This window comes from Rattus norvegicus, chromosome X (assembly GCF_021556685.1).
Source record: "Rattus norvegicus strain SHRSP/BbbUtx chromosome X, alternate assembly SHRSP_T2T, whole genome shotgun sequence".
NCBI classification, from domain to species: domain Eukaryota; kingdom Metazoa; phylum Chordata; class Mammalia; order Rodentia; family Muridae; genus Rattus; species Rattus norvegicus.
The window spans coordinates 142112013-142124422 of NC_141554.1; positions in this window are offsets into that span (position 1 = coordinate 142112013).

Below are 12410 nucleotides of genomic sequence, written 5' to 3' on the forward strand. Positions count from 1 at the left end.
TCTCTGTAGGCTTCTACTTGTTCTCTAAGGGAGTTCTTCACGTCTTTCTTGAAGTCCTCCAGCATCATGATCAAATATGATTTTGAAACTAGGTCTTGCTTTTCTGGTGTGTTTGGGTATTCAGTGTTTGTTTTGATGGGAGAATTGGGCTCCGATGGTGCCATGTAGTCTTGGTTTCTGTTGCTTGGGTTCCTGCGCTTGCCTCTCCCCATCAGATTATCTCTACTGTTACTTTGTTCTGCTATTTCTGACAGTGGCTAGACTGTCCTATAAGCCTGTGTGTCAGAAGTGCTGTAGACCTGTTTTCCTGTTTTCTTTCAGCCTGTTATGGGGACAGAGTGTTCTGCTTTCGGGCGTGTAGTTTTTCCTCTCTACAGGTCTTCAGCTGTTCCTGTGGGCCTGTGTCTTGAGTTCACCAGGCAGGTCACTTGCAGCAGAAAAGTTGGTCTTACCTGTGGTCCCGAGGCTCAAGTTTGCTCGCAGGGTGCTGCCCACGAGCTCTCTGCGGCGGCAGCAACCAGGAAGATCTGCGCCGCCCTTTCCGGGAGCTTCAGTGCACCAGGGTTCCAGATGGCGTTTGGTGTTTTCCTCTGGAATCAGTAATGTGTGCAGAGTGCAGTCTCTTCTGGTTTCCCAGGCGTGTCTGCCTCTCTGAAGGTTTACCTCTCCCTCCCACGGGATTTGGGTTCACAGAACTGTTTTTCCGGTCTGTTCCTTCGTGAAACACCTCTTAGATCTTGGCTTATGCATATAACTTTAATCTGAGAAGGCTTCTACACAATTTTGGGTGGTAGAAAGGGCAATATATGCACTCTGGAGAGGGGCATGGATTATTTGGGGTGAATGAAATCATTGACTGGGGTTAAAGTACTGTGAATGCTTCATTTGTATAGAGAGGCATTCCAAGAGACTCAAGTATTTGATGGCTTGGTTCTTATCAGGAAAGAGGAAGTTGAATTTGCAGCTTTGCAAAGGCCTACTAGGTGGATGTTCAACAGACAGAGTCTCCTCAGAAAAGGTCAGAGAAAGGGAAGTCCTGCTCCAAATGGAATTCCTCCATTTCATGCTGAGCTCAGGGAAGTTATGGGATCGTGGTACACTACAAATTTAATTCTCAGGATTTCCCCACATCTCCTGCTCTTTTATTAATAACGGAGAGGTATCCTAATAGCTTTTAGCCTCTTTCTTGTGGATGACTTTGTATTGAGGCAGAACTCGATTGGCTGTGGTTTATCTAATGCTAATTATAGGCCTTTTTAAAATTTGGATGAGGCAGGGTGCCAGGAGCAGGAGGCCTCTGATGGTCAGTATGGGAACAAGAAGGGGAGAAACCAAGCCAGAAGGGAGGTTGAGTACCATGGGATTGGGGTACTTGATATTTAGCTTGCTCAGAGATCCTGGTGGAAATCTTTGAGCATTCGTATATCTTGTTCCACCAGTGGAGATTCACTAACATAGAAACAGCATTTCTCCCCCAACATAATGCAAGTCCTTCACAGTTCATAAGTCCTATCTAGAGATCCCAGGTTTTGGAGAGCAACCAGAGTTCTCAGGTTTCAGAGAGTAACCTGTGCTAGGGAGTTTATCTATAGTTGGAGGGACTCCAGACTGTCTGTTCTGGAATCTTTCACCTGATCAACCTTGTCCTGGAAGTTGCTAGCCAGATAGCTTTGGACTAAGGGCTGTTCCAAAGTTCCTGTGGTATCAAGCAAGACTCAAGACCCAGTAAGAGGAGCAATGACATGAAAATCTCTCTTTTTTTGGTCTCCTCCCAGCTGCAAGGTGAGTTGTTCAGCCTTATAGAGGATAAAACTGGGGAACAAATATTAAGAAAACGCAGAAGTCTTGGAAAGGGGGTTTAATGCAGTAATCAGTATGTTACTATACCAGAGAAGACTGGAGGAGACAGTTCACAAGATATATCTAGAGCTCTCAGGTTTTGGAGAGCAACCTGTGCTAGGGACTTTATCTGTCACCGAAGGGACTCCAGACTGTCTTTCCTAGGCAGACATATTGGCATGGTGAGTGATGTTATGGGCATAGGTAAGATGGGATCATGACTAGGGCCTTGTGGGACAAATGAGGAGGGGCAGGTCATAAACTGGAATGTTTACTAAAGTTACTGTGGATAAGGACGCATGGGGTTCATGATGACAGATGTTAATGGGAACAGAAGGCAATATAGCCCAGGAGAGAGAAGCACAGAAGCAGTATTGAGAGGAGTTGTGGGGGAGGTTAGTAGGGACTGTATATTGGATGTGCTATAGCCAGGAGGAGGCTGTTTGAACCTCCTGGGGTTGATTTTCCTATTGAAGACTGTTAATGTGTATAAAGACAGATTCAGAGGCAAGGACAAGGTGATAGGAGACATGTACACGTAGGTCAGCTATAGGGTATTTAGAACTTAATGTAGAGCTTACACATGAATCCTGTTTGCCATTGTTTGTCCCAGAGATCATTGAGTGAAAGCTGAAAATGAGTTTAAAGGTTGGTGATCACGGTGCCATTACAATGAAGAATTCAATTCAGAGTATCCAATGTCGGCAACCTCTGTATATGGAGGAACCCAGGAAGCAGTCACCTGTGTTATGGTAAGGAAAGGTGGGGGTAGTGGGGATGAAATTGGGGTGTAGAGGAATTTCAATCCTAGTCCAGCACCATTCATGTGGGCAGTCCTGGGCTCCTATGTTTTGCTGTGTCTGTTGTCTATCTCCCTAAAAAAGACTCTCCAGTGGTGGGTATTGGGTGTGTTAGAAAGAGGATGAGCAGTAACAGATTTAGAATGAAAAATAGCAAACACAGCCGTACGAATCCAGGAAAGGGAAGCCTATGGAGGGCACAAGGTGTGGGCAGCAGCCAGCAGGTCATGGATGCCCTGTGAGGTCTAGTTATCTCATAGTGGGTGGTATCCCCTCGTCCTTCTCCACGCTTCATTCTTCAATGACAGTCAGGCATCTTCTTGGTCAGTGTGATGCTTTCTTTCATTACTTGAAGGGATCCTGTGGTGGATTGAATATGCGTGGCCCAGAAAGAATGTCACTCTTCGGAGATATGGCCTTGGTAGAAAAGTGTGTCACTGTGGGAATGGGCTTTGAGGCTCCTGTGCTCAGTCTTCACCCAATAAATTAGAACATCTCCTCATGGCTGCCTGTGGAAGAGTCTCCTGGCTGCCCTTAGGATGGAGATGTAGAATGCTCAACTCCTCTGGCACCACATCTGCCTGGATGCTGCCGTATTTCCCACCATGATGACAGCGAACTAAACCTCTGAAATTTTAAACCAGCCCTAATTAAATGGTTGCCTTTATTAGAGTTGCCTTGGTCATGGTGTCACTTCTCAGCAATGAAGTCCAAATTACAATCCAAATAAGCCTATGCTGATCCTGTGGAGAACCACAAGCAATACCACTTCAGGTTCTAAGGAAGGAGTCTGGTCCCTCCCAAATCCCATCCAAAGAAGCATACCATCACATTGGGATGGGGGACGTTATTCCTGTTGTGTGAAAATGGAGGGAAATTGGAGCTTATGTAAGTAAATGTGAAATATGTTTAGTCAGAGCCATCAGTAATTGTATATTAGGATGATAGGTATTTACTTTTTGTTTGTAAGTCAGTATTTTAGGGTTTGGTGTGTTCTTTCTATTATCCCTGGGCCTTGGCATTTGTGAGGAGTTCCTGTATGATGGGCAATTTACTGTTGTGAGAAAAAGATTTTGAATTGAGAGCTGGTAAAGGAAGAATCATTGGCAGTTTTTATCTGTTGGGGATGCCCACGATGGCAAAGGCCAGACAGCACATGGTGCATTAACCTTTTTGAGTTTTCTTACATATGGGCTATAGCCCATGCAAAATATATGTGTCAACAGTAACTAACTTGTCTGCCAAACTGAGGAATGACAGTGACATCAATTTGTCATAGAGCACTGGATTTCAAACCTTGGGCAATAGTGCCCACAATTTGTAATTCCAGGGTATTAGTAAGTTAGTAAGTTAGTAAGTTAGTAAGAGATGTACTAGAGGAGCATATTTTTATTATCCTCTAAATCTGATCGAGAGTGATGTGAGGGAGGCAGTCTTGAAGCCCCTGTGTATTTCTATGTGAGTCATCATAATTGCTCTGCTTGCTTGGTGGGGACTGTGCATGCTCCGAGAGAGGTGATCTGATCAACAATGGCATTTTTTCAGATATCAGTTCTGGCAGAGGGCTGTGAGAAGTGACATGCCAAATGTTGAGGCGAATGGATCTTTCTTGTAAATGGATGGAGACCTATATCTACATATAGAGATGGAAGTGGATTAGAGTATAGTTTGGCAAAATATCTTGATGACCAGGGGAGGGAAATAACATATATACTGTTTAAAAAGATTAATAGGCCTATTGACTTGTTTAGATCTAAACAGAGAACACACTGTTGCTTACATTGGAGGAAGTGCTGGGACAGTTCTTTGAATTGAATAACTGAGGGTTCCTCTCCAGGGGAGTAGTATATTCCTGCTGCATCTCCCCTCTTTCCTCTATCAGTGAATATTGAGAGAGGCCCAGAGATGCAGGGTTTTGTAAAGAACAGGTTAGGACACAGCCAGCACACCAGAAGGAGGAAAGAAACCTATTTCTCAGGGTAATAGTTATCCTTTGTCCTGGAAATTCTATGAAGCTAATAGCAAAGTTGACTTGATTTTTGGGTAACCATTGAATATAAGAGAGGGGAAAGGGGATAACAAGAATGTCAGGTTCCTTACCTAAGGTTTGAAGGGCTCTGTCTCTGCCACTTTTAATCATACTTTTATTCAGTGTCATGTACAATCCTAGATGCATATCCCACCAGAGAACCAACACTCCCTGGGCTTGATATAGTGCTCCCATATGTGTATACCAGGAATTAAAGCTAATGAGATGAATTGGCATTATTGGGTCTTATCTAGCAAACCATGGCTTTTAGAGCCATACTGACAGAATTTTGGGCTTGAATTGCCTCATGGAGAGGGTTCTTGGAGAGGAGGGCCTTTTATTCCCTTTTAAGAGGTCAAAGAGGAGATGAAGAGTACTTGTGGCAAGGGGGAGCCAGGGTTAAAGTCACTTAAGGTTACAAAAAAATTCTAGAGGGAGGTGAAAATTATGTTTGGGAAAAAGAAAAGGGTCAATTTAAGCAGGCATAGTTACCCTGAGGGAAATTTCCTTTCCCAAGAATGCCGTGGGCAGAATACGTGGGCAGAATAATCTGGGCTGTGTGTGTGTGTGTGTGTGTGTGTGTGTGTGTGTGTGTGTGTGTGTGTGTGTGTGTGTGTAGGAGAGAGAGAGAGAGAGAGAGAGAGAGAGAGAGAGAGAGAGATGATATTTTGAATATTAGAGAGAATAATGAAGGTATTGATTGATCTTTAAGTTGGGAAGGGAGTTGGAAGACTCTTCCCATACTGAGATGTCATCCATATAGGTATATTTAATGAGTCCTTTGTTTAAATAAGGCTTTAATGCAGTGGCCACAACCTCTTGGGAAAGGGCTGGGCTATTAGCCACCCTTGGCTAGAGAATCGTCATCCATTCATATTGGGAGGCTGGCCCAGAGCTGTTATTAGATGTGACTGAGAACCCAAAGCATTCACAGTCTCTAGGGTGGAGAGGAATAGAATAAAAGCAGTCTTTGCTATCTGTTGCCAATAGAGGGACATTGGGATGGATGGCTGAGACATGGGGCATGTCCACTTGGGGAGCACCCCAGACTGGCATGATTTTATTAATTGCCCTTGATTCTTTTTTTTTATTAACTTGAGTATTTCTTATTTACATTTCGAATGTTATTCCCTTTCCCGGTTTCCAGGCAAACATCCCCCTAGTCCCTCCCCCTCCCCTTCTTTATGGGTGTTCCCCTTCCCATCCTCCCCCCATTGCCGCCCTGCCCCCAAAAATCACGTTCACTGGGGGTTCAGTCTTAGCAGGACCAAGGGCTTCCCCTTCCACTGGTGATCTTACTAGGATATTCATTGCTACCTATGTAGTTGGAGCCCAGGGTCAGTCCATGTATAGTCTTTGGGTAGTGGCTTAGTCCCTGGAAGCTCTGGTTGCTTGGCATTGTTGTTCATATGGGGTCTCAAGCCCCTTCAAGCACTTCCAGTTCTTTCTCTGATTCCTTCAACGGGGGTCCTTTTTCAGTTCAGTGGTTTGCTGCTGGCATTCGCCTCTGTATTTGCTGTATTCTGGCTGTGTCTCTCAGGAGAGATCTACATCCAGCTCCTGTCAGTCTGCACTTCTTTGCTTCATCCATCTTGTCTAATTGGGTGGCTGTATATGTACGGGCCACATGTGGGGCAGGCTCTGAATGGGTGTTCCTCTGTCTCTGTTTTAATCTTTGCCTCTCTATTCCCTGCCAAGGATATTCTTGTTCCCCCTTTTAAAGAAGGAGTGAAGCATTCACATTTTGATCATCTGTCTTGAGTTTCATGTGTTCTATGCATCTAGGGTAATTCAAACATTTGGGCTAATAGCCACTTATCAATGAGTGCATACCATGTGTGTTTTTCTGTGATTGGGTACCTCACTCATGATGATATTTTCCAGTTCCAACCATTTGTCTATGAATTTCATAAAGGCATTGTTTTTGATAGCTGAGTAATATTCCATTGTGTAGATGTACCACATTTTCTGTATCCATTCCTCTGTTGAAGGGCATCTGGGTTCTTTCCAGCTTCTGGCTATTATAAATAAGGCTGCTATGAACATAGTGGAGCACGTGTCTTTTTTATATGTTGGGGCATCTTTGGGTATATGCCCAAGAGAGGTATAGCTGGATCCTCGGGTAATTCAATGTTCAATTTTCTGAGGAACCTCCAGACTGATTTCCAGAATGGTTTTACCAGTCTGCAATCCCACCAACAATGGAGGAGTGTTCCTCTTTCTCCACATCCTCGCCAGCATCTGCTGTCACCTGAGTTTTTGATCTTAGCCATTCTCACTGGTGTGAGGTGAAATCTCAGGCTTGTTTTGATTTGCATTTCCCTTATGACTAAAGATGTTGAACATTTCTTTAGGTGTTTCTCAGCCATTCGGCATTCCTCAGCTGTGAATTCTTTGTTTAGCTCTGAACCCCATTTTTTAATAGGGTTATTTGTCTACCTGCGGTCTAACTTCTTGAGTTCTTTGTATATTTTGGATATAAGGCCTCTATCTGTTGTAGAATTGGTAAAGATCTTTTCCCAATCTGTTGGTTGCCGTTTTGTCCTAACCACAGTGTCCTTTGCCTTACAGAAACTTTGCAGTTTTATGAGATCCCATTTGTTGATCCTTGATCTTAGAGCATAAGCCATTGGTGTTTTGTTCAGGAAATTTGTTCCAGTGCCCATGTGTTCGAGATGCTGCCCTAGTTTTTCTTCTACTAGTTTGAGAGTATCTGGTTTGATGTGGATGTCCTTGATCCACTTGGACTTAAGCTTTGTACAGGGTGATAAGCATGGATCGATCTGCATTCTTCTACATGTTGACCTCCAGTTGAACCAGCACCATTTGCTGAAAATGCTATCTTTTTTCCATTGGATGGTTTTGGCTCCTTTGTCAAAAATCAAGTGACCATAGGTGTGTGCGGTTCATTTCTGGGTCTTCAATTCTATTCTATTGGTCTATCTCTGTACCAATACCATACAGTTTTTATCACTATTGCTCTGTAATACTGCTTGAGTTCGGGGATAGTGATTCCCCCTGAAGTCCTTTTATTGTTGAGAATAGTTGTAGCTATCCTGGGTTTTTTGTTATTCCAGATGAATTTGCAAATTGTTCTGTCTAACTCGTTGAAGAATTGGATTGGTATTTTGAGGGGATTGCATTGAATCTGTAGATCGCTTTTGGTAAAATGGCCATTTTTACTATATTAATCCTGCCAATCCATGAGCATGGGAGATCCCTCCATCTTCTGAGGTCTTCTTCAATTTCTTTCTTCAGAGTCTTGAAGTTCTTATTGTACAGATCTTTTACTTGCTTGGTTAAAGTCACACAGAGGTACTTTATATTGTTTGGGTCTATTATGAAGGGTGTCGTTAACCTAATTTCTTTCTCGGCTTCTTTCTCTTTTGTGTAGAGGAAGGCTACTGATTTATTTGAGTTAATTTTATACCCAGCCACTTTGCTGAAGTTGTTTATCAGCTTTAGTAGTTCTCTGGTGGAACTTTTGGGATCACTTAAATATACTATCATATCATCTGCAAATAGTGATATTTTGACTTCTTCTTTTCCGATCTGTATCCCCTTGATTTCCTTTTGTTGTCTGATTGCTCTGGCTAGAACTTCAAGAACTGTATTGAATAAATAGGGAGAGGGTGGGCAGCCTTATTTAGTCCCTGATTTTAGTGGGATTGCTTCAAGTTTCTCTCCATTTAGTTTAATGTTAGCAACTGGTTTGCTGTATATGGCTTTTACTATGTTTAGGTATGGGCCTTGAATTCCTATTCATTCCAGGACTTTTATCATGAAGGGGTGTTGAATTTTGTCAAATGCTTTCTTAGCATCTAATGAAATGACCATGTGGTTCTGTTCTTTCAGTTTGTTTATATAATGGATCACGTTGATGGTTTTCTGCATATTAAACCATCCCTGCATGCCTGGGATGAAGCCTACTTGATTATGGTGGATGATTGTTTTGATGTGCTCTTGGATTCGGTTTGCCAGAATTTTATTGAGTATTTTTGCGTCGATATTCATAAGGGAAATTGGTCTGAAGTTCTCTTTCTTTGTTGGGTCTTTGTGTGGTTTAGTTATAAGAGTAATTGTGGCTTCATAGAAGGAATTCGGTAGTGCTCCATCTGTTTCAATTTTGTGGAATAGTTTGGATAATATTGGTATGAGGTCTTCTATGAAGGTCTGATAGAATTCTGCACTAAACCCGTCTGGACCTGGGCTCTTTTTGATTGGGAGACCTTTAATGACTGCTTCTATTTCCTTAGGAGTTATGGGGTTGTTTTACTGGTTTATCTGTTCCTGATTTAACTTCGGTACCTGGTATCTGTCTAGGAAATTGTCCATTTCCTGCAGATTTTCAAGTTTTGTTGAATATAGGCTTTTGTAGTAGGATCTGCTGATTTTTTGAATTTCCTCTGAGTCTGTAGTTATGTCTCCCTTTTCATTTCTGATTTTGTTAATTTGGACACACTCTCTGGGTCCTCTGGTTAGTCTGGCTAAGGGTTTATCTATCTTGTTGATTTTCTCAAAGAACCAACTTTTGGTTCTGTTGATTCTTTCTATGGTCCTTTTTGTTTCTACTTGGTTGATTTCAGCTCTGAGTTTGATTATTTCCTGCCTTCTACTCCTCCTGGGTGTATTTGCTTCTTTTTGTTCTAGAGCTTTTAGGTGTGCTGTCAAGCTGCTGACATATGCTCTTTCCTGTTTCTTTCTGCAGGCACTCAGAGCTATGAGTTTTCCTCTTAGCACAGCTTACATTGTGTCCCATAAGTTTGGGTATGTTGTACCTTCATTTTCATTAAATTCTAAGAAGTCTTTAATTTCTTTTGTTATTTCTTCCTTGACCAGGTAATCATTGAGTAGAGCATTGTTCAACTTCCACGTATATGTGGGCATTCTTCCCTTATTGTTATTGAAGACCAGCTTCAGGCCGTGGTGGTCTGATAGCACGCATGGGATTATTTCTATCTTTCTGTACCTGTTGAGGCCCGTTTTTTGACCAATTATATGGTCAATTTTGGAGAAAGTACCAGGAGGAGCTGAGAAGAAGGTATATCCTTTTGCTTTAGGATAGAATGTTCTATAAATGTCTGTTAAGTCCATTTGGTTCATGACTTCTCTTAGTCTGTCTACGTCTCTGTTTAATTTCTGTTTCCATTATCTGTCCATTGATGAGAGTGGGGTGTTGAAATCTCCTAGTATTATTGTGTGAGGTGCAATGTGTGTTTTGAGCTTTAGTAAGGTTTCTTTTACGTATGTAGGTGCCTTTGTATTTGGGGCATAGTTATTTATGATTGAGAGTTCATCTTGGTGGATTTTTCCTTTGATGAATATGAAGTGTCCTTCCTTATCTTTTTTGATGACTTTTAGTTGAAAGTTGATTTTATTTGATATTAGAATGGCTACTCCAGCTTGCTTCTTCTGACCATTTGCTTGGAAAGTTGATTTCCAGCCTTTCACTCTGAGGTAGTGTATGTCATTGTCTCTAAGGTGTGTTTCATGTAGGCAGCAGAATACAGGGTCCTCATTGCGTATCCAGTTTGTTAATCTATGTCTTTTTATTGGGGAGTTGAGGCCATTGATATTGAGAGATATTAAGGAATAGTGATTATTGCTTTCCGTTATATTCATATTTGGATGTGAGGTTATGTTTGTGTGCTTTTCTTCTCTTTGTTTTGTTTCCAAGACGATTAGTTTCTTGCTTTTTCTAGGGTGTAGCTTGCCTCCTTGTGTTGTGCTTTACCATTTATTATCCTTTGTAGTGCTGGATTTGTAGAAAGATATTGTGTAAATTTGATTTTGTCATGGAATATCTTGGTTTCTCCATCTATGTTAATTGAGAGTTTTGCAGGATACAGTAACCTGGGCTGGCATTTGTGTTCTCTTAGGGTCTGTATGTCATCTGTCCAGGATCTTCTGGCTTTCATAGTCTCTGGCAAAAAGTCTGGTGTGATTCTGATAGGTCTGCCTTAATATGTTACTTGACCTTTTTCCCTTACTGCTTTTAATATTCTTTATTTTTTGCATTTGGTGTTTGGACTATTATGTGTCAGGAGGTGTTTCTTTTCTGGTCCAATCTATTTGGAGTTCTGTAGGCTTCTTGTATGCCTATGGGTATCTCTTTTTTTAGGTTAGGGAAGTTTTCTTCTATGATTTTGTTGAACATATTTACTGGTCCTTTGAGCTGGGAGTCTTCACTCTCTTCTATACCTATTATTCCTAGGTTTGATCTTCTCATTGAGTCCTGGATTTCCTGTATGTTTTGTACTAGTAGCTTTTTCCGCTTTACATTATCTTTCACAGTTGAGTTGATGATTTCTATGGAATCTTCTGCTCCTGTGATTCTCTCTTCTATCTCTTGTATTCTGTTGGTTATGCTTGTATCTACAGCTCCTTGTCTCTTCCTTTGGTTTTCTACATCCAGGGTTGTTTCCATGTGTTCTTTCTTGATTGCTTCTATTTCCATTTTTAATTCCTTCAAATGTTTGTTTGTGTTTTCCTGGAATTCTTTCAGTGATATTTGTGATTCCTCTCTATAGTCTTCTACTTGTTTATTTATGTTGTCCTGGAATTCGTTCAGGGATTTTTGTGATTCCTCTCTGTAGGCTTCTACTTGTTTATTTATGTTTTCCTGTGTTTCTCTAAGGGAGTTCTTCATGTCTTTCTTGAAGTCCTCCTGCATCATGATCAAATATGATTTTGAAACTAGATCTTGCTTTTCTGGTGTGTTTGGATATTCAGTGTTTGCTTTGGTGGGAGAATTGGGCTCCAATGATGACATGTAGTCTTGGTTTCTGTTGCTTGGGTTCCTGCGCTTGCCTCTCCCCATCAGATTATCTCTAGTGTTACTTTGTTCTGCTATTTCTGACAGTGGCTAGACTGTCCTATAAGCCTGTGTGTCAGGAGTGCTGTAGACCTGTTTTCCTGTTTTCTTTCAGCCAGTTATGGGGACAGAGTGTTCTGCTTTCGGGCGTGTAGTTTTTCCTCTCTACAGGTCTTCAGCTGTTCCTGTGGGCCTGTGTCTTGAGTTCACCAGCAGGTCGCTTGGAGCTGGAGGGTTTGTCTTACCTGTGGTCCTGAGGCTCAAGTTTGCTCGTGGGGTGTTGCTTATGAGCTCTCCACGGTGTCAGCAACCAGGAAGATCTGCGCCGCCCTTTCCGGGAGCTTCCGTGCACCCGGGTTCCAGATGGCGTTTGGTGTTTTCCTCTGGAGTTAGAGATGTGGGCAGAGTGTAGTCTCTTCTGGTTTCCCAGGCGTGTCTGCCTCTCTGAAGGTTTAGCTCTCCCTCCCACAGGATTTGGGTGCAGAGAACTGTTTATCTGGTCGGTCCCTTCAGGTTCAGGCGGTGTCTCAGATGCAGCGGATTTCCTGCTCCTGTGCCCTTATCCATGAGAACCCAGAGGCCGTATACAGTTTCCTCTTGGGCCAGGGATGTGTTCAGGGGTGGGCAGTGTTGGTGGTCTCTTCCACTCTGGAGTCTCAGGGGTGCCCACCTGTCTCAGCGGTGAGCTCTCTCTCCCCCGGTGTTTGGGAGCAGTGAGCTGGAGGCAGGGAGCGCGAGATTGGGACTCTCGCTAAAAACCGGAAGTGTCCGGTCCTCGCCCATGATTCTTATATTATTCTCCATCCCCCTGAGCTAACTTTTATAGTGAACACAGGTGTGTTCTGTGGACCGAGAGAATGGTGAATGTGCTCTAGCCAGAAGCTGCTCTTTTACCAGCTGTGTGAGGACTCTGAGTTTCTCCCTTGCT